Source organism: Microtus oregoni, unplaced genomic scaffold (genome assembly GCF_018167655.1).
Source record: "Microtus oregoni isolate MIOR12 unplaced genomic scaffold, Mior012 000115F_ref0000277, whole genome shotgun sequence".
Taxonomy (NCBI): Eukaryota; Metazoa; Chordata; class Mammalia; order Rodentia; family Cricetidae; genus Microtus; species Microtus oregoni.
The window spans coordinates 1,256,378-1,279,805 of NW_024544744.1; the positions used below are offsets into that span (position 1 = coordinate 1,256,378).

A 23,428-nucleotide genomic window follows, 5' to 3' on the forward strand; every position below is an offset into this window, starting at 1 on the left:
GCAACCAACTCAGATAGCTTAGTCTGAGAAGCATGGAAATAAAAGCTTACTTCTGTTAAAAAAAAATATAAAAGATATGCAGATGTGAGCATGCAGGCTTGGAATCGTTTCCACCATGGTGGTCTGTCTTTGACCTTTCCAAAGCCACCAGTGCAGGCCGTGTTCAATGATCTTTCTGGCTTATGGTCGTCGAGGTTCTGTATGGAGCCAACAGGGAAGAGAGCGGCCTTTTAGAAGGAATGCAATTTTCTCTAGGCTTTGCATGTAACAAGCTGATATCAAAGCAGGGTTTTACCCCATGCATATCTCTTAAGGATTACTGAGGCCAGATGTTGTCACAAGCCTTGAAGCAGTCAGAGGAGGTGGAAGTCCATGGTTGTCACAAAATCCTTTCGGAGACCCTGCTTTAATTATTATCTCAAAAGTGTTATCAGGACTCTGAGATTTTGAAATATATCTTCTTTATTCCACTTGAAATAAATTCTCTGATTATTGGTCCTATTTATAACCACAGGAATATTTGAAACCGTACATTCCAATGGAAATCAAAGGAGTTTTAGACATTGAATGCATTGCTTCCTTCCATCCATAGTCACTGTGATATGTCTCCTCAGTGGCCCTCCTTGGACACTCAGGTGGTCACTCAGGCCAGCAGATAGTGTCACACACAAGGGGAGCTCCAGCCTTGGTTCTCCTACTGGTGAAGTTAGAGAACAGGGCATGATATTGCTGTCCTCCAGTCTAACTGCAGAGTGTGTCTCTAGAGTTAAAGGAGTATGTTTTAAATTCTGAGCTACTGTAAATGTAATTCTTAGAGATATTGTATAAGTCAGATTACGTTATAATACAGAAATAGCATTTCACATTTCACTGAAGAGTAAAGTCTTGCAAAATGTGTTTGCTATAACAGAAGCTTCTGGGTGTCCATTCCCACATTTCTCCTCACCAGGACCCAGGTTCCCTGCGGCTCTCTACCCCCTTGGCCCCACAGCAACAATCAACTTGCTAAGAGCTCACTGAGATGGGGAACAGGGTGGGTTCTGTGAATATCGCCTTTGGGGCCTCAATTTGCTGTACTGAGTATTTGTAGGAATACTTGGATCCTATTGGCTTGCCTCAAGTGTCCCAGGGAGCTGCTGCCTTTCTTTCTCAGCATGTGTCTGCTTGCAGGCTGCTGGTAGTTAGGAGACTGACCGTTGCCGTGAGATCCAGTTCTGTTGGAATTGATAATGTTTCAGCTCAGAAACAGTCGCTGGCAACTGACTGACACAGCTTAGCTGGGCACATGTTGTGACTCTTGAGACGGAGTTTACCTTTTTCCCATTTAACTGATGAAGCCTCCAAAAGAGGGAGAGAAGTGTAGTCAACAATCCTAGTGTCTGGATGGGGCCCCGGGAGACAGGGAAATGTAAACTTGTTGAAATGCCTTTTAGTCTTATGTTAAAGCATCAAGAGAGCATTTCCTGGGCATTACAAGTTAGTTTTGTTTCTGAAATATCTTAAAATATCTTAAAAATAAGTGGCTCGGAAGAGCACTTCAGTTTGAAATGACCTTTTTTTTTTTTTGGTTGGAATTTTTAGATAAAACCACAGTCTCTCTCACCTCAGCCTTCACACAATTCTAAAGAACAGGGTATTTCAAAGGAGAAGAGGATCAGAGCTGAAGGTGACAAGAGACCCATCTGGAATCAGTGGTGTCCATAGGGAACTGCTGTTTGTTTGTTCTGATGTTGTCCTCACCGTGGCCCTGAAACACACTGTCTTTGAGAATTATCTCCAGGATGGTTGCTGGGGGCTCTTCTCACCCTGGCTCCTAGTACTATCTGGTCGTTTGTATCCTCCATGTGTTCTAAAATGTTTTTGAAATAGTATGTGATTAATCTCGAAACTTTCCTTTTCCTGGACGGACAATAGTGTACAGTTCCAAAGCTCTGACACAGTAGGAATCTCCCAGCACTTTCCTCTAGGGCTTGTTTTCCTCTTTAATAGAGGCAAGGATTATTCCTGGCTTTTTTGACGAATTTCAGGTTTTTTATTTAGCACCGATTATACTCAGGGGAAGGTGAGGTATAAATACATTCTTTAAGCTCTATACACTTTACAGGTTCTCATAAATTAAAAGAGAAACAAGGTCTGGTTTTAGGAATAAACTAATGAATTACTTGTAGTTAATAAGTTGATTCTCTCTGTGTATCTACATGTATATGACCGTATGTCCTTGTGCAACATGCCACTCTGAATGAAGGACACATTATGTCCAGTGCAATCTTTTGAACTATCACCCAATGCCTATTATTATTTAGATATTCTAAAAAAATGTTATGTCCATTGTATGAGCTCTGGTGGACTCAGAGATACATAAATGTGTACATTTAGCAGTTTTATAAACAAAAAGTACAAGGGAAACATCTCAGCTGCAACTTGTCTCTGAAGCTTCTTTTTTGTGTGTTTTTAAAGTATTTTATTTATCTCTAATTTTTATGTGTGTGTATATGTGTGTTTTTGTTTATATGCACCACACACATGCCGGAGACCATGGAAGCCAGAAGAGAGGGTTGCATCCTCTGGAATATGGAGCAACCATGTGGGTGCTGGGAACTGGACCCCGGTCTTCTGCAAGAGCAGCCAGTGCTCTTCACCACTGAGCCATCTCTCCAGCCCCATTCCTGATCGTCCAGTATGTTTGAATGATTCAATATCGCTGCAGTGTTTGTCCCCGATGCTGCTGTGAGGTTTGGCGGCATAGCTTTAAGAGGTTCTGAAGCAGAGCAGAAGCCCATTAGTGCTCAAGCTACACTTGAGCGAGTCTTCAGAGCAGCGCACTTCTGACAACCTCTGGGCTGAGGATGGAGAGAAGCAGGCTGGCAGCCACTTGGATGTTGGCCTTAGAAACTCTTCCGCATGCTCTCGGGCTATCATCTAGACCTCGGTACCCACTCTGCTCATTTGATACTGACATTTTTTGACATTCACACATGGACATGCAGAGAAAATGATGATGGCTGTCTATCTGACAACAATTAATTTGCAAAAAATCTCTCTCCCCCAAGTTTAGAAACACTAAAATTTGGAGGAGTGAGAAAAGGCTTCTTAGAGTCAATGAAAGATGGTAGTGATAATTCTGAATCCTACTAAATAAAAATAGAACGAACAGAATTTTCAGTGTGAGCTGAGAATCATCTCTGAATTGTGGAGCTTCGTAAGAGTCATAATTCAAAATTGTAAATCGCAGGCTCTAAGAGTTGAAGTGTCTTCACTTCCTAATGTAAAGCACCGTTCTCTTGCGATGCTCACAGATATTAACAATGTATTCAGAACATCTGGAGTGACTCAATTTGCATATTTAAATAAGGGAATAAAATTATTTTTTTCTTAATAAGTCAGCTGCTTGTTTTTACTCTTAAAAATCCTACTTAAAAGATATTCTGTTAATTAAAAACAGGAAGATCCAGGGAAAATGTCAGCTTTTGCTCCCCAGCACATCTCAAGTCATAGCTGCTTTCTCTTACAGTGTTGAATTTTGTAGCCATAGCTTGTCATCTTTTTAGAAATATGAATAAAGCAAAAAAGCTAGTATGGCATTTCCTTTCAGGGTCTCATTAAATATTTTTTAAAAGCCTGTTCAAGGACTACTTAATTCTGTCTAATGTCTGACTTTGTTGTCAGTTGTCCACTAAGCAGCCAGCCTGCAGTTGAATGTCAGGGCCAGGACCTGTGACTGGTAGGACAGGAAGGCTAACAGCAAAGGTTGTAGTGCCCTGTAGAATGTTGTAGCTTTCCAGGTAACCTAGCAACCTTGCTGTCAAGTTCCTTCTGGAAACACAATGTATCCTTTTCCACCCCAAACTGATCTTTGAACCGCAAGACTCCTTTTTTAGCACCCTGCCAGGTTCTTCAATATTAAGCTATACAAATCTTTAGACATGTTTACTGTTTTTAGGAGTCCCATGTTTAACATCTAGAAACTTTTGCTTCATCTGTCGTTAAACTCTTGAAGTCACATAGAGTTTCCATTTGCTAGGATTCATATTTAAAGACTGCCCACTGTGGCTGGTGCCTCCTGCAGCCGGTTTAGCATGTTCAGAAGCAGGTGTCTGAGATTATGCATAGCTTAGATTTTATCTAGTGGTTCTAATACGACTTCTCAGTAATTCTTTTTGTGTGGATGAAAATTTCAGGAGCTAGGCCTGGAAGGTGTGCAGAGAGACACCCAGGACCGGCACACCCACTTCAGAAGTTAGGGATGTGCTTGTGCAGGCAGCCTTAGGGAAAGTGTTTGTGTTCTCTTATCCTCCACAGCGGGGCCTTTTACTCCTTGTGGGAAGTGCTTCTCAACAGCTGCCTTTTGTTTTCCAGGGAGCTTGGAGCCATTCTGTTTTCAGAACCCCCTGAAACTCATTAGTTCAGAGTAACTTAGAGTAAGCGCGAAGAAAAATGTTCTAAGACACTGAATTGAGTTCAAACCTCTGCACTTTGCGCACTGTGATTCTCGCTCTTCTGTGACTCTCATTTCTAGCCTTCCCTTCATACCTTTCTCCTCTGTGCCCCTCCCTCTGTCACTTAGAAATGCTGCCACACCTGGACTATTGTAGAAAATGAAACTGTGTTTTGCCAAGGTAGATGTTTCTTTGGTTATTTGAGGGCTTTCTGTAGCAATTTGGTAAAATCCTCTACAGTGAAATGCGTAGAAACAAGTAAGAAGAAATTTCTTGTATATTTTTATAGTGTACCAGTTTTATCCAGTTACCAAGCCATTTTCCCAGGATGGCATAGGTTGGACATCTGTCATTGATGTGCTTGGGACCAGAAGTAGTTCAGAACCTAGAAGTTTTGGGATTTTAGGGTATTTGCATAGATGTTATTTACTGACCATCTTTAGTCTTAAATCTGATATTGTCTAAAATTAAAAAGTCCCTGAATAATATGTTGGTGCTCCAAAAATTTCTAATTTCAGGTTTTGGTTGTCAGCTTAGGGATACTCGGCCTGCAGTTAAAGTACCCCATGACTGAAGTGACTTAGGTCTCTAATTCTGGTCGGAGGGACAACTCTGGGAACATTGCTGCAGTACTTACATAACCCGGCACCTGGAAGTTAGGTGAAATGTGGCTGAATCTATCCATGTGTCAAAATTGAGAAATGTTACTGAGTCTTCTTTGCCAGAAATCCTTATAAATAGAACAAGTTACCTTTCCCCATGGGACACTGGAAATTTCCACGCCTGAATGCAGGGAGTCAGAGAAGGTAGACTACATCCGCCATCCTTGGGGGAGTTTTGATTTTTAATCAGTATTATCTGGTCCTCTTGGCAGCAGCCTGGGAATGGCGAGATGATGTCATGGAGTCAGGCAGGAAGGCTCGTTAGGAGGATGTTTGCAAGGTCTTGGGGTCAGCGTGGACTCAGAAAAGTCCCTGGAAGTGGAACTTTGAATGTAGTGAAAAGGCCAACCTTCCATTGACGTGGGAAGTCTAAACAGTTGAGATCCTAAAGGATTCCAAGCTTAGCGTGAGTGGAGAAGATTTGCCCCCTGGGGAGCAATTGCTGAGAGCAGTGGAGGGCTGTGAGGGTGAAAGTAACTTTCTGGTCCACTGTTACTATTTCATTAGGGCCCACCCGCTGCTCTGTGCCTCTTCTGGTTTTGTCTGCATGCCAGGGCAGTGAGAAGGTAGAGAGACTCCACAGCAGACCAGGGAAGGAAGTGAGTGGAGGTGAAATTTCTAGACGGGTGAGTTTGCTGTTCTCAGATTCTCAGCTAATACAAAACTGGAACCCTGGTGGTGCTTTGATGCGGACGCCCTGCTGCCTCCTTCCCTGCTAGGACAGGTCAGCTCAGTCAGCCAGCAGCTCTCCCTGAGAAAGACCTCCAGGCCTGCAGGGCCACTGTCTTAAGGACATGGAGTCTTCTGAAGGGCAGAAGTCACGGAAGCTTCAGCACATGTGCCAGAAAAGAGAGTCTCCTGAGCATCTTTTGGGGAGCCAGCTGTGCGTTTTGGGCTCTCCCTTGATTGACTTATCTCAGCAGCCCTTTACCCCATGCCGCCAGAATTACCAGAAAGAGCCTGTCGTCTCTTGCCATGAGAAAGAATACCTGTGACTGAGCAAGGCCACTCATGGACTCTGGGTTCTGTGCTACAGTTTGACGCATCCACAGAAGCTTCTTCCACCAGATGCCAAAGAGAAAAGATAGCCCTTGACTAGAAAATGTGGACTGGAGGAGGGAAATGTGCTCTTTTATAGACAGAAGGATGTATAATATGTTGAGGCGGCCCTACAAGACCCGCACACATACACACCGAATCTATTCAGAAAGGATTCATTTGTGCAGGATTGAATTCTTCCTATTAATATTCCTTATCTGAGAGAAACAGAGGCATCTACTGGATATCACAAAATATAATATGAAAACTCATCTCCAGTGTCGTCTTTGGAGTACCCCCTCCTTGTTGTTGAAGCTACAATTCAGTCCTCCTTTATTTGCCAGCACATAGCAGCTGGGGAAGCTCGCCGTTCAGCACTGAAGTGTTATTGAAAGTAAATACACATCCGGGCTTCTAGCGCCAACCACATTTTGACCTTATTTTGACTGTATTATTCCGTGATATTTAAAGTGCAAAGTCCTGAAGTAATTCAAACTACCTAACCTCACTATGGTCATAATGTTTAATTATGCTTTAAGCGTCAGATACATAAATCATAAAGTATATTTTTTGAATTAAAAATTTAATGTCTTAATATATTCAGCATTGGGCAAAACAGAATGCCAGTGATGATGTCCATGCTCACTCACTCCTCAAGCTTCCTTCACATCTGACTAGTTTATGGTAACTAAGGAAGAGGAACAGGGTGGCTGCCGATGCATTCAGTCCTCTGGTTTTCTTCTTTACTTGTTTATCCACCATTGATCTGTATTATTCTTTTGCATGTTTGCACACTTTGAAAAAGGATTGTGGCAACATTAAGAGAATTTCTCTTGCTAACTGCGTGTTATAGTAACACTATCAATTTAGAGACTTAATAATTTAAATTTTCTGTGAGATTTAATTATTGAAATGCCTACTTGTGAGAAGTTGTTTTAGTAAAAGAAATAAAAGATTCAGCTTTAGTTAAGAAGGTAGCTCTCCTTTCTCCTCCCACCATGCCTTGCTCTGGGCTGCACTGCCTATCTGCACACAGCCCATGGGGTGTCCCGCTGGCCTGTGCAGCTCCAGTACACACAGAAAGCCCTTGTTTGCTTTGATCTGTCCTTCCCCCTGTACAACCAGTTCATATATGTCACACAACAGCTTGCTTCTCTGCTTTTCAACATATCACAAGCATATTCACAGTCCTATGTGAACATATGCAGGTCCTTTCTAATGCATTTATATGTAAGTTCCCATCATGAATTCTGGTCATTTCAAGTTCTTTCACACGCAGCCTCTCCTGCTTCATCCATCAGGTAAGGACATTTTCCTCTTCATACGCTCCCTTCTTTGCAGTAAGACAGCAAACTCTGTCTGCCATTTCTAAATGCGCTCTTGCTCTTGCCTGCAGAGGAACACATGAAATGCATACACATGCTAAGGTCCACATGATCTCTGCTGTACCCAAAGGGACATGGAGAGCTGTGTCGCTTGTTGCATTCCGTATTGGAACTTGCTGGTACTCACGGTGTTTGGAAAATCGTGGTAAAACATGCTACAAAGAGAGAACCTTGTTCAAGGTGCCTAACCCAGCTGCCCCAAAACTCTCACTCAGTTCTAGCAAAGCCCTCTCCCTCCCACCCCAAGCCTTGACTTCCCATGAAGCTCCCTTCTGTCCAGCTGAGAACCAAGTTCTTGTGTGCTCAGATGGGCATTTGTGGATTTTCAGACCTTCGCTGATCCCTTCTCGTTTATTCTGCCTCATTTCAGGCCCAGATCCTGCAGCTACATTCTGTTCTGCCTGGGACCATGTCACATGAGGGTCAGCAGAACAACAAAAGCTTTAGAGTAAATAATAAATCTTAATTCCATTTAAACCATTTGCTAAGGTTAGGGGCCACTGGGCATCTCCATGGAATTTACTTAACATTTCTGACACTTCTTATTCTTTTTGAGAATTTATTGTTTTTGTTATTGATAGTTGTCCTAGGGCCTTACTCCAGACTAAGGAAGGTGCACGGCTCTCTGTGTGGCTGGGCAGATTTTTATGAACTGAAACAAGACTGCTGGCCTCGATTCTCTCCGTTTGCTGGGGCTTCTTTGTTGTTGCTGCTTTTAATTTAGTCTTTGACTATTTCTTACCTGTATATAATCCATTCTGGCGACATTCATCTCCCTGCCCCCAGCTTTCTCACCCTCTTTACCTACCCTCCCTTCCCAACAAGTCCCTCTCCCACTATCATGTCTTTTTATTTTGTAATTCCCAAGTTTTAACAGAGATGCCAGCATGAGAACAAGTGTGAGGCTATCCATTGGATCATGCCTTACTCTCCAGTGGCTCTCCGCCCTCCTTTAGCCGCTGTCAGCTTCCCGTAGTTCTCAGGAAGGAATTGGACCTTGTCCTGGGTTAGTTCTGCTGCTGTGATAAAACGCTAAGCACAAGAAAGCTGGGGAGGGAAGGATTTACTTCACCTTTCAGGGTTATAGGTCACCTTGGGGAGAAGCCAAGGCAGGAACTCGAGGCAGGAACTGGAGCAGAAACTGGGGACTAGCTCTCAAGCTGACAGTCAACTTCCTTTCTTACACAGCTCATGCCCACCTGCCTAGGTATGGTTCTGCCCATAGTGGGCTAAGTCTGTCTATACCAATTAGTAATCAGGAAAATGCCCCTCATATGTGCCCACAGGCTGACCTGTTGAAGGTCATCCTTCAATTGCAAATCTGTCTTCCCAGATATGTCAAGCTGACAATCAAGATTAGCTACCAAGGACCCTATAAACCCCCTCTTCAGCCATGACTGAATGTTGGTGGGCTCACTCTTGTGCAAGCCTTGTGCAGGTGACCAGAGCCGCAGAGAGTTCATGAGTGCAATAGCCTCGCCCACAAGACAGAACCTTGAGGCCTTGCTCCTACAATGCTAGCCTTAGAGTGTGTATCTCAAGTGCAATTAAAAAGTTAACTTAAAATTTATACTGATGCTCAAACTAAAACTATGGCAATCTGGTCTTTTACTCACATCCCTGGCTGACTCCCTCTAGGGTTGCTTCACTCCCAGACAGCCGTTGCCTTTCAGTCTTCAATGCTACACAGGTGGTTCCTGTGAATTTAGCTGTTCTTAGGTTGAACTAAGATGGGGGGGTATTGACGGTTCCATTGCCTCACCCACCGGCATAAGCTGGAGAGCATAGGAGTTGGAAAACCACATCAGCATTCTGCTGTCAGTGTCCAACACTGCCAGGCCGTTCCTGGAGATTGGACTAGGATGGCATGGTTGGTATTGAAAAGCTGACCCAGGCTGGAGCCCTGATTCTGGCAGGTTAGACAAATGGAGCAAACATCCCGGTGCAGCACAAGCCTCAGGAGGCCTGATGATCTGGGGTTGTTCTTACAGTGAGGGTGGTGATCCTATAGGGCTCCCTCCCTCCCTCCCTCCCTCCCTCCCTCCCTCCCTCCCTCCAAATAAAAGCATCCTCCTCATCTATGCTGACTGAAATGGTGCTTCGTCTATGCCCTTTTCTTATCAAAGCATGCCTCTCTGGCATAGTTGGATACTGACCCACAGAAAAATTCTTGAAAAAGTGGCGCATGATGAAGTTTCAGGCTATTTTCCATGTTTCACTATGAAATGAATTTTTTTCATATTAGAACACTGTGCAACACCCCTAGTCAAATATTAAGTAAAAATCAATGTTCCTTAATTAGGAAAAAATGAACCCCAAGAAGTATTATCCATTTTCCCGCCATTACAAATCATTATAAATATCCTGGTCAATTCCCTTTTAGTTTTTAGTGCTTTAAAAATGCAGTTATAAAATATCTATCTTGATTTATCTAATAAGAATATAAAGAAGATTATGGATGATATATACATAGGAAATAACATGTCCTACTAAAGAAATTGTACAGAAATATAGTTGACATAAATTTACACTGTCTACCTTTGTCATATGTAATAACTACTCTATGAAAATAATAGAAAAGCTGAAACATTCAGAAGTAAATGCTCCACTGCGTAGCTAAGTTTTCCTATAAGGCGTAAATCTCGGGCACACACTGTGTGCTGTTGAAGTCAAATCCCAGGACACTGGTTAACGTTCATGTGGGCAAGATGGTTAAGCTCTCTCCACTCAAGGGTTTGTTAATATTTAAAATGAGCTTGTGATGGGAAAGGAGCTGTGCTCTTCAGATTGAAAAGTCAGCCTCTGCCATGTTAATGTGGTTCTTTGGAAGGGAAGAGGAGCAGAATACTTACCAAACACAATTTTTCCAAGTTACAGGCAATCTTTTCCATCTGAATATATGTAAGGCCCCACCTGAAGCTCATTTTCAGAAAGTATAGAAATTGGGCTCAGAAACACTCGGCTGGGCACATGAGACACTGTGGCCAGTGGCTGGCAAGAGAAAGGAGGAGGGGACCCTCTTGAGAGGGAAGGTACTGAAGAACTCGGTTTACTATAGTATCTCTAGGACAGTCTGTCCAGTTAAATGCCCCGGAGCCTGTAATACCATTACAGCACCTGAGTGAACACTCAGAACACTTACAAAGAGCCATGGTGTTGTCCGAGGTGTGAAACACTAGGATTTTAATTTTCGGTCAGTGGGAACTGTGTGTTTTTAAACTATGTCATTGCTGGGAGGACCCAATATTTATAACAAGGGCTGGCAAATGCTTTCCACGAAGGCCAGGTGACAAATGTTCAGGCTTTGTTCACCATCTGAAGGTCTTTATTACAAATGAGCCCTAGACAAATGAGCATGATTGAGTTCCAAAAAAAACCCCTTCATTATAGACATGGGAATTGAATTCCATGTAATTTGCAGGCCACAGATTATTTGCTGCTTGATTTAAAAAAATCTATTTAAAGTTATAAAATAAAAAAAAAGCCTAGATGCACATCTGTACAAAATCAAATAATGGGACCCAGTTAGGCTCTTGAACTACACGCGGTCCTGCCCTGCCCCACCACCAGCTTGGATCAGGGCTTGCCATCCATTAACGTGTTGTGTTGTGGATGTTTCAGTTCCTGCTGTTGGTACCATCTGAGCCTTTCTACTATTGTAAACAAAGCCTGGAAGGATGTCTTGGCAGAGATAGCAGCTAGAGCATGATGGGTTCCTGGGTCCCTCGTGGCATGTTTTGTTTCTCATGCCAGTGTCTTTGCTTTACCAGAAGCTGCCCAGACAGATGGATGGAGGTGCTGGACTCCAAGAAAAGGGGCTGGTGATGGATAAGTGTCCTGCAGGGATGGCTGTACAATGGTTGTGTCCTGTGCTGGATAGCTTAGCCTGTGCCCTTCCTGGAAATGAGGTGGAGGACTTCCTAAGCAGGAATAATGAGGGCTCCTACTCTACCCCTTGTTTTGGGGGTGATAAGGGGTGGTTAAAGGTACCGGTGTTTTGCACAAGACACCCTAAGACCAATTCTTAACACAAAAGAGATTTATTTGTTCCCAGTGTGACAGAGGGTAGAGAATAAGATACAAAGACAGGAGATAGATGATGAGGGTTAAGGGGAAGGGAGCAGGCATATTTGTCCTGCAGGGACAAAGGACTTTCTGGATAGAAAGAAGACAGACATGGCCCATAGGCAAATGGCAGTTTATAAAGGTAGAAAAGGAGACCCATATTAGGAGAAGGTATTTAAATTTAATTTGGTTGCTGGACTGCAATACTTTGATAGCTGGATCTTGGTGATCAGCCTCAGGAGGAGCAACTGACCAAATAAGGGAATAGATCTTGGTGGCTAGCTTTAGGAATGCAATCTAAATGTTTTTAGCAAGGAAGATGGAATGGGGGAAGGGTAAGGCCTGCCAGAGCCATATTTGCCATGCTCCAACTGGCTAGAGTTCCGTCAATGGTTGGAAAGGGGAATGGAACAGTAATGAGCAGGGAGGTAAGAGCAGATGAGAGAGAGGGATGCTACTGGATGCAGGGTGACCCTCGGGTTGTCCAGAGCCCCATATGTGTTTGACTGAGTAGAAAAAATGTGGGTATCTCTATAAACCCTGACAGCACAATTCTCGTATTCATAAAGGCTTAAGAAAACTTCAGCTAGCTTCATTTTAAAGAAAATTTATTCCCAAGGCATTTTAATTGAGTTTTATGGTAATTCTGTGTATTGCCTATCGAACCATCATACCAAATAAACTATGCTTGTGTTGATCCTTTTTTTTTCATTAAATTTTTTTTTTTTTTTTTTTTTTTTTTTTTTGGTTTTTCGAGACAGGGTTTCTCTGTGGTTTTGGAGCCTGTCCTGGAACTAGCTCTTGTAGACCAGGCTGGTCTCGAACTCACACAGATCCGCCTGCCTCTGCTTCCCGAGTGCTGGGATTAAAGGCGTGCGCCACCACCGCCCGGCTGTGTTGATCCTTTTATTCAGTGAGTCTCTACTCTGTATCTTCAAGATAATGAAGCAAGTCAACCCAGATTTCCATGAACTGTGTCCATGATAGGGCAAAGGTTTTCCTGGTACTGTACAGCTAATTTGAAGCAGTGCTTTTCACCTGGTTTCCTTTAAGTGTGTATTTTAATATTTATTTATTTGTGTGTAGTATATTTGCATGCATGTACACACATACTTAAGTCAGAGCACAACCAAGGGGATTAGTTCTCAGTCTACCATGTGGGTCCCAGGGATGGAACTCGGGTCATCTGTCTTGGTGGCAAGCACCTTTACCCACTGAACTCTGTCAACGGCCCTGAATATGGATTTGTATTAAATGAAAGATTCTGTTTCAAGGATTTTATTTCATTTTATCGTGTGTGTACGCATGGGGTGGGTTTGCACATGTGAGTGCTGGAGCCTAGGTTGTCTAACAGAGGGCATGGGATCCCTAGAGTTACACGTGGCTGAGAACTGCCTGACGTGGGAGCTGGGATCTGAACTCAAGTGGTTTGCAAGAGCCTTATGTGTTCTTAAACTATGAGCCTCCTTCCAAGCCCCATGATGAAGGGCCTTTCATGTGTGCTCGCAAAGATGTAAATTATGTGTAACTGCATGTGTGTGCATGCCAGTGCCTTCTTGAACTTAATGCCTACATTTTTAGTCTTAACTCTTATGGATATGGGTAGATATAGACTTTCTTAGGCTGCGGGACATTCCCAGAGAGTAAATTCCCTTAGTGGCAGTGGTAATTGGAGACAGTCCACAGTTTAGCCGCACTAGATTCATTGTCCAGCAGTTTAGTTTGAAATTATCAAGGAGACAGAGAGCTGGGTCTGAGGGCCAGGATATAGCTGGGGGTGAACAGACTTGGAGAGGTCTGCAAAGGTACTAGGGGGTTTAGGGGCCTGGATGAAACTTCAGCCAAGGGAAAGGTTGATAGGCTTCTGTGAGGTAAAAGTCTAGGGCCTGGATCTTCAGCAGCATCCTGGGTGTTTCTTTCCTGAGAACACTTTGTGAATTATTCAAAGAATCAAGTTTTAATGATGAGGAATTGGGTTCTCATCAATTATTCTTAAGCCAGATTTCCCTTGTTCTGGAGAGGTACGCTTAAATTTCCAAAGATCATGTTTTATTTCTCTGGTTAAGTCCTTTCTTGCTTCCTACTCTCTGAAGCTCTTTGGAACCTAAGTTAGAGGGGAAAACCAAGACTATAAAATTGTCAAGGTGGTGACAGTTATTAACTGTGACTTTGTGGAAGTCTCAAGTCCTGACCCTTATCTGAAAGATCAGGATAGCATCCCCCTTTTCTAACCCTCAAGTCTCAATGGGGACTTGGAGGATTATCTGAAATCCTGAATTCAGAGCCTGGCATGCTGCCTATTACTCCCAGTGCCCGAACAGGTCAGTTATCTTTCTGCTGCTCATCATGTTTGCTATAGTCCCCTCCATAATTAGACAGACCACCTCCTCTTTATTATCCTCATGAGATTTTGTTTGTTTAGCCCACTCTGGCCTGAGAGTCCTTCTGCAGTTCAGTCTTTATGCAAACTTACGGTAACATCCCCTTGCTTTCCACCTTCCCAATGCTGCCATTGTCATGAGCTGCCACCAGAAAAACTATAGGTTCTTATTGAATTTAAGAGAGAGAGAGAGAGAGAGAGAGAGAGAGAGAGAGAGAGAGAGAGAATATTACTAGAATGGGAAATTCTTCAGTGATACTTGTTGAAGACACTGATCTATGTGGGAAACTGTGAGGGCAAATATTTCCAAGAGCCTCATTATACAAACGAGGGAAAACAACAGGTGAGACATTGTGAGCTGTGTTTACTCGGAATGTGTGTTCTGCCAAGAGCAGCCATTGCAGTCTCTCCCAGTATCCGGTACAGGACATGAAGGGTTCCAACTGCATCATCAAGAACAGCAGTCCCTACCTCCCTTCCTTTTGTTATGGTGGCTTTGGAAAAGTGCTGATTATAAAGGAATTCAGCTGTTTTGCAATTTACATTTCAGTTGTGAATTAAGAAGTACTTTTCAAAGTACATGTTGCTGAATTTCATTTCAGTACACCTGCACAAATGGAAGCTTTTAAAAATGCATATAAGTTTATTTGGAAAACATACAGTGAAATTTAACATAATGCTTTTGAGTTGTGTGGTTGAGAACTTTTGTTCTTTTTGGTTCTTACTCATTTCCCCGTTTTTTTAAGAATCCTGAGTTGTCTTGATAAAGAGAAAGTTCTTTTAATTTTTGTTCTGACCTTTTGAATTTATTTTTAATAACATTCTTATTTATTCTTAGACAGTTTTATAGTTTTATAGAACACATATTGATTGCATAATTTAACTATAATTCTTTCCAAATCCTTGTGGTTCTCCTACCTCATCTGCATCCCAACTTCATGGCCTCCCTTTTCTGTTATTAATAACCCAAGTCCAATTAGTAATGTCCAGTGGGTATGGATAACCTGCCAGCTGCCATATCCCCAAAGGAGAGTGAGTCTCCCTTCCTCAGCAGCCATCCGTCAGTTGCTCATTTGCTCAGGGAAGAGTCTTCCCATTGATGCTGGGTTTTGGCTGGCATGATTGTGTGTAGGTATTCCCAAGTGCCGTGGTGCACTTCAACAGCCATGCCATGTTAGAGCCAGAATTTCACAGCTCCCCTCTCCATCTCAGCTCCAACTTCCCTTTCTCCCACTCTTATGTGATGTTCTTTGAGCCTTGGCTGAGCCAGGGTAGAGAGAGATGACACACCCCCAGCTGAACACTCAGTACTTGGACCACTGTGAGTCTCTAAGCTAACTATTACCTCCTATGGAAAGAAGCATCTCTGACCAAAGTGGAGGACAGAACAAATGCATTGGCATAAACATAAGTATCTAGAAGACAGTTTGACAACATGAACATTTAGGAAAGAAAATTAGTAGGCTATCCCCTAGGGCCTATGATCTCCCTTGTCATGGGTTTCTGACCAATTTACAGTGCCAGACATCTTCCTTATGGAACAGACCTCGTATCCAATCGGAAGGCAGTTGGTTATCCCCACAACTGTCCTACCTCTATTGCACCAGTGGGCACAACTTGCCAGGGAGGTCAGTACCGTAGTATTCAAGGCCATTGCCGAGTAAGATGATGTCTTTTCTCCTGGCACCTTCTGGAAGGGAGAGATTCTCCTGGCTAGCTCAAGATTGTTTTCTCTGTGTCCTGCATCCAAAGGGAGTCTTCAGCAGAAGCGTCCTCCCACGTAGTTATTGTGGCTAACAAACAGCAGTAGCAGTGGCCTGCATTGTTTTGGGTGCCTCTGGAGCCTCCCTGACCACATGCCCCACCCCTGAAGGGTACTTTTGTTCAAGCTACTTTAAAATATATATTTTAAAATGAACATATAGAACATATAAACTAATTTCCACAAAGTTTCTTTGTATACATTTAGCTTCGGATGACCTATCCTATGCCCTTTTCTCGCCCCAAATCCTACATGTGCACCAACAGCTCCTGCCTTCCTCCCATGCCACCAGCAATCTCTCTACTGTTTACATTGTTTTCCTCAGGTTGGAGGAACATAGGTTTCCATATAGCTTTATGTTTAAATAGCTATTGAGCTCTGTCCTGATCCCACTAAACCAGAAACGCCTGGCTTTACCCAGCCTCTGGGAGCTTCTGAAGTTCCTTCTAGTTTGAGAATTACTGGTTTGGAAAAGTGGTTCTCGGTGTCTTTGGGGCATCATAATCATGTGCGAGTTTTAAGAATCTAATTGCTCGGCTCCCAGCTAGTTTCTCACTAATTTGGGATATAGGCGGCACATTGGGATTTTTAACAGCTCCCTAGTGAATTCCCAGCTCTAGCTGAGGCTATATTCCAGCCCTGTGGAGCTTGATGCAATAGCATGCACTTAGTATCCCTGAGTGGAGAGGTGAGGGGAGAGGCATATTGCTCCAGCTCCTACATGGCCCTCCTTCCCCCTGGAGAACACACCCTTCCTTCCACTGTCTGACTACACAGTATCATGAATGGGGCATTTCCCATGGCCAGTGAACATTCACTCAATGTGATTTGTTTTAAAGGTTGCTTGTAATACTATATTTGTTGAACAAATGCAGACACCCATATAAAACAAATATTAACTCCTAAATCCTCCAAGGTTTTCCCCATGATATACCATCTGGTAAGCATTATTGTAATCATCTCTTTATTATCCACACTAATGAAGTACTAGCATGGCATTGGTAATTGAAAAACACTGATCATTTAAAAATCATTCAGCTTACAACCAGCTCTGCTTCCCCAACCAGGAAGCACTGAAGAACAGGAAATGTTGAGTGATTATCACTTCCCATCAAGGTGTTAAGGCACACTATTTCTGTTAGAAAAGGAGATAAATATGAGGCTTTTAAATTGTAATCCCCCTTTCTGAATGAATGCATTTTAAATGAACAGTCTAAACACACAGCAGGTGAACAGCGTGTGTGTTACTGTTGAACCAGCGAGTTAAATGTGATGGAGTGTTTGTTGTATGGAATCCGGGATACTGGGATACCCAGTTCTCCATTCCATGTCTGTGTAACTGGAGATGAGCTACTGTGCCCTCCAGCAGGTCTCGGAGTGAGGTCCGCCGACCAGCAGTCTATCACCTGAGAATTTGTTATAGATGCAAGTTCTTGATTCATGGCACTAATAAACTGAACTCTGACAATGACCCCAGCAGTCTTTGCTTTAGTAAGCACTTTGGGAATCCTGAGGCCTACTAGAAGTTTGAGCAAATGCTGTCCTCCACTCCAGGGTGTTCAATGGAAGGGTCTGGTCTTAACTGTAGGTGCACAGTCCAATGCTCTCTTCAGTAACTTAGGGGTTTGGGGTCCAGAATTGGTCCAGAGATCTTCCGGAGCTTGTAACCCCTAGGATGTATTGATGGAGTAGTTCATCTGAAAATTTTGCATGTGGGCAAGGAGATACCCAGATGCCACAGGCCTAGGTACCGAAGTGTAAATACTGAAGGTAGTCATGGTAAAGTAAATTGCTCTATCTCCAGCTGCTTAGTACATTGTACCCAAAGTGTAGACTCTGGCGCTTGGGAAAAGGAAGCAGTTTTTCCTTTCCCCATCCCCTGGGAGCTGAGAGCTGTCTGTTGTGATTCACGGAGCAGCATTTCCTTGGGAGCTAACAAATGACATTTCAGAAGAAAGTACAGGGTTGCACAGGCTGCACAGGAAAACAGGCAGAAATTTCAGGCTATTCATCAAAGCCTTGTACCTTCCTTTTCAAGACAGGTGGGAAAAAATAACAGGTAGAAAAGAAAAAAGAAATCTGTTCGCCGAGCATCTCATCAATGAGGAAGGAGTGATCCAGCTCTTGGCCTTGCTGAGATCTCGCAGAGAGAGAGAGAGAGAGAGAGAGAGAGAGAGAGAGAGAGAGAGAGAGAGAGAGAAAATTTTCAAATATTTGGGCATATATTTCTAGATATTTAGGCCTGTTGTTCTGTTACTTTTCTTGTTATAAAAAAATCCATGGATGTAGAATGATTTCACTCACTATTAAAGAACAGAAACCAAAATTTTACTTCAGGAGACTGGGAATATGATACTTGGAATCAGACAGAAAGAACAGTCCACCCATCTATAATAGGATATTCTCCATCTAAAGTGTACTTTTTTTTTCTTTAAATTTTCTTTTGGGTTTCTAAAGACAGGGTTTCTCTGTGTTGCCCTGACTGTCATGGAACTCACTCTGTAGACCAGGCTGGTTGTGAATTTACAGAGATTTATAGAGATCTATCTGCATCTGCCTTTTCATTGCTGGTACCAAAGGTGTGCATCACCACCACCCGCCCCTCCCTCCCTCACTCTTCTTCCCTCCCTCCCTCCCTCCCTCCCTCCCTCCCTCCCTCTCCTTCCCTCCCTCCCTCACTCACTCTCCTCCCTCCCTCCCTCCCTTCCTCCCTCCCTCTTTCTCTCCTCTCTGATTTTTCTTAGTTAAAACAAATTATTGAATAATCAAAAGCAATTTTCTTATTGACTTCTGTGTAGCAATAGCCTATTTGTTGGAGACCAATAGTACATAAAGAGTCTGGTCTGTAGCAATGTCGGGAAATGATGGAGACATAGCTCTTGCTAAGTAGGATTCTGCTCGAGGGAATTATGTGGCCTCAGAAGAACTGACAGTTAGTTACCTGCACTGGATATCTTTGTGAAATTTACAGCAATGTCTGATTGATCAACATCTTGACATCACAAGATTCTGCTTCAAACCTGCGCCCTGGGTTTGCCCTCTGCCTCTACATACATACAGTGGCTCTGAAACTGACAAGCTATTTAAACTGTCAGTACCTTTGTTTCCTTTTTTTTTGTCAAAAGAAGACAATAACCTCTTGAACCTGCTTAAGGTTCAATGAGGATTAAGAAGTAGCATTTGATGGACACTTTGCACAAAGACTGCAGCATAAGTGATTTCATAATATACCAACTGATTACATGATACCTTAAAGGATCTCTAAACATCAATTGCATGGGTTCCTCACCCACAGATTCAACCAGCCATAGGTTGAAAATACCCGAAAGATGTTTCTTCTGTACAGAACACAAATAGAGCTTCCTGCTTATTGTTATTCCTTAACAATACATTATAACATCATTTGTATCATTGACATTATATTAGATACTATAAGTAGTCCAGAGGGGATTAACATATTCAAAGAATTTGCTTAGGTTTATACAGCTCTATGCTATTTTGGATGAAGGACTTAAGCATTCTGAAATATTGTTGCCCAGAGAGGATCTGAAACCAGTCTCTTATGAACACAGGGGACAATTGTTCTCTCTCTCTCTCTCTCTCTCTCTCTCTCTCTCTCTTCCTCCCTCCCTCCCTCCCTCCCTCCCTCCCTCCCTCTGTCTCCCTGTTCCTCTCCCTCCCTCCCTTCTTCCCTTCTTCCTTTCCTCTTTTCCTCCCTCCTTTTTCTCTCCCTTCCTCCCTCCCTCATTCCCTCTCTTTTACTGTAAGGGCCCTCTGAATACCAGTACTCTACTTAATAGGCACATTATATGGCTGAGAAAGAATGTGGTCAATGGGAGAAAGCTTCAAGGGGCCTAGTCAGCAATACTTTTAGTGGGTTGTCAGATTTAGAATTCAGAAAAATTAATATTTTTTCTGGTAAGTACCTTTCCCTTAGTGCTGGGGATTTAACCCAGGGTCCCACACATGCTAGGCAAGCATTCTATCTCTGAGGTATACCCTCAGTTCTCCATAGTATTTCCTATTTGAGATAGGCCCTCACTAAGTTGTTTGATGGCTTTGAGTTCCCTCTATAGCCCAGACAAGTCTTAAACTTGGGATCCTCCTGCCTCAGCCACTCGAGGAGCTAAGATTGCATAACCAGGCACAGCTTGATCTCCTTTGTGTTTATTGTTGGAATAGAGGAATGGGCTAATACTAGGAATAGGTCTGAAATGAGCAACGTGTTTTGTTCTCTTTGTATCACTTTGCCTTGTTACCTGGTCCGTGCTACATGGTAGTCAACACTGGATAGTGTTTACTTTTGTGAAAGAAGCCCCTTTTATTTCAAATGGTAACAGCACTAAAGTGAGTTCACCTTCTAAACTCGTAGCGGGAAAATGTAGGAACAGAAGATGGTTGAAGTATTGAGCCCAAAGAAGATGTTACCAAGTCTTGGCCAAAGCTATGCTGTGAGGTCCTGCACAGGCTTCTGGAGGCATCTAGTCACAGTTTCTTGTGAGTCACACAAGGAGAGCAGTGACCTCTCTGCTTGATGGGATGTGGTAAGACCGAGTGCATACAAAGTTCAAGGTAGCAATAGCACCTTAAGCTACTCAGTAAGTAGAAGTCCTTGTGATGTGTGTAGCCTGGCTCTGGAAATCCAGGTGCATCAGAGTATTCATTTGTCTACATGAGACACATTCTGCTATTTTTATTTAACTTTTTATTGATTCTTTGTGGCTTTCACATCATGCATTTCGATCTCACTCTTCTCCCTGTCCCTTTGCATCCACCCTTTGCCCTTGCAACCTTCTCCTTAAAATTTAAAAAAAAAAGTTTTAAAAGAAAATAAAAATTTGGTCATGGAAGCTGTAGTGTGTCACAGTAAGTCAGACAGTATACTGTTTTGTCCATACATCTTACTTGCAAGTGTTCATTGCAATGAGTCATTGATCTGGTTTGAGGCCGGTGGTTTCTGCCACACTATTGATACTGGTTCCTCATTGGGTTTCCTCTTGAATATCCTGTTGTTGTCATATGTCGTGGAGATCCTGCAACTTTGATGTGTAGGACTGGCCCCTTCAATGTGATCCAGCAGATCATGGATGGGGTGGATGTTGGGATGTTCCAACTCATAGCCTGGTTTTGGGCTTGGGAGGTTATTGGGTTGGTAAGCCCACCAGCTCGTCCTCATCCTAAATAGCAGGGCGAACTCTTCAGCACTACCCTGGTTAGCTCATCCAATGCAGCACGGAGCAAGGGGCTGGCCAGTTCTGCTCTCACACCCTCGGAACCGGCCCACCCACACCTGCATCACCAGAGCCAGCTGCCAAGTTCTGCCGCTGGTGAAAGACAGGGTCAACTCTCCTGCTTTCATGACTCCAGGGTCAGCTCCCCTTACCTGTCACAGGCAGTGAGGAGCAGGGGTTGGGGTCTTTTCTCCCTTGTCCATACTATCATATGACAGGTGAGAAACAGGACCAGATCTCTCACCTCACATTCTTAGGGGTGGCTCTCCATGCTCCCGTCAATGGAGTCAGCTCTATTGTGCTACCCAGGTGAAGGGCAGGGCTTGTTCTCCCTAGTGCTGCAGCTGCTGAGTGGGAGAGCCAGTTCTACCTAGTGTTGCAGCCAGTGAGGGCGCAGGCCAACTCTGTGCAGCCCTATTCTCTCAGCCTTCAGTGGTAACAGGAGCCTGGACATCAACTCAAACCAAGGCTGCGGCAGAGATGTGGGTGCAGACATGGCCCTTGGCAGTAGCCCAGGCCCACACATCACCATGAACCTGAGTAGCAAGCAAGCCACCGACCTCAGTTCACTCTTTTTTTTTTAAAGGTCTTGTCTTTGTCTTTTTTAATATTTATTTATTTATTATGTATACAATATTCTGTCTGTGTATATGCCTGCAGGCCAGAAGAGGGCACCAGACCTCATTCCAGATGGTTGTGAGCCACCATGTGGTTGCTGGGAATTGAACTCAGGACCTTTGGAAGAGCAGACAATGCTCTTAACCACTGAGCCATCTCTCCAGCCCCTCAGTTCACTCTTTACCACGTCTTCAGACTGTCTCTCTCCATAGGGCAAGAACCATTCTGCCTCTTTCTCTCTTCTATACCTCTCCCTGTATTTACTCATCATAATAGAGTCCAATTGTCTGGTGCCACAAGGCACCAGATGAGCCCATGTTGTCTCCTCCTGGCCGAAGGCGGCGATCCCAGGGCAGGCATTTGATTCTTTGTCTCCTGCTTGGTCTTCACATTCTAAATTTTTTTTTTTTTTTTTTTTTTTTTTTTTTGCCAAATAACTAAAATCATTGAAGTCTCTATTGGGTTATCTCCCTTTCTTTGATATGAGTCGGACCCTCTCACTCCAGTAAACATCAAATGAAGATGGTACTGGGGCTGGAAAGCTGGCTCAGTGGTTAGGAGTGTGCATTTCTCTGTCTGCAGCCAGAATTCAGTTCCCAACACCATATAAGGCAGCTCGTAAGCAGCCGTGACACCAGCTCTAGGCATCCCAGTGCCGTCTTCTGTCCTCTGAAGGCACCTGCACTCACAGGTGCACAAACCCACGCAATTACACACAAAGACTTCTAATTAAAAAAAAACAAGACTGAACTGCACTCTGTTTGAAATGCCAAATGATTATTTTGTTACCTTAATTTCATGAGCTGGGTACAGCTTTCCCATCAGTGGTGGATTCTCGGTATTTTAAAGGCTTGCCAGTGTTTTATCAAATGAATCAGGATGGAATGCCATAATAACGTGCAAACTATTGTGTTAATGAGGTCCCCTGAATACACATGATGAACTAGCTGCTTTGAAACAGGAACTCTGGGCTACAGACAGAACTGCTCTTCCAGGATTTTAGTCTTTATCAGTCCTTAAATAAAACTCTGGGTCATCCTGTAAAAGACAGGTGACATGAACTCTCATTTAAATGAACACATTATTCAGTTGTGGAAAATTGTGGGTGGTTTGAACCTCAAAGCAGTGAGTAAAAAGGCTTTCTTATACTCGGGTTAGAAAGAATCACTGTTAACCAAATTTTCTTCTGAAAACAGAAAATTAAACTATTTATTAGAGAGTACTAAGATCAAATGAAAATAATTGTTTCATGCAAATTATATAGATTTTTTTAAGGAGGTCTAAAATTGACACGGAGCAAAAAAATCCCATCATATTTGATTATTTGTAGTTCAACTTTAATTTTTCTTTTCTCTTTAAATTTTTTCTTTTGTTAAAAATATTCTTTTCTCCTATAATGTATTCTGCTTATAGTTTTTCCCTTCCTTGATTCCTCCAAGTTCATCCCTACCTTCGCCGGCCCTCTAGAACCACTCCCTTTCTGTCTCTCATTAGAAAAGAACAGGCTTCTAAGAGATAACACCAAGTATGAGAAAATAAAGTATAATAAGAGTAAGCAAAACAATCATATTGAAATTGGTCTCTGCAACGCAATAGGAGGAAAAGAGTCCCAAGAGCAGTCCAAAGAGTCAGAGTCCCACTTGTTCTCACAGTGTGGAGTCCAATAAAAATACGAAGCTGATAACTGTAATATATATTCAGAGGATCTGGTGCAGACCCATGTAGGCCCTGTGCTTGCTGCTTCAGTCTCTGTGAGTTTGTGTGCACCTTGCTTAGTTGATTCAGAGGGCCTTGTTCTCCTGGTTTCCTCCATCCCCTCTGCCTCTTAGGAGCTTTCCACCTCCTCTTCTG

The 23,428-nt window shown here is 43.1% G+C and overlaps 1 protein-coding gene across 4 annotated transcripts in view; it reads left to right on the forward strand.

Annotated features, from left to right (window-relative positions):
• Positions 1–23,428, forward strand: part of Elmo1 (engulfment and cell motility 1) — a 535,377-nt gene that overhangs the window by 241,801 nt on the left and 270,148 nt on the right. The window lies entirely within an intron of this gene.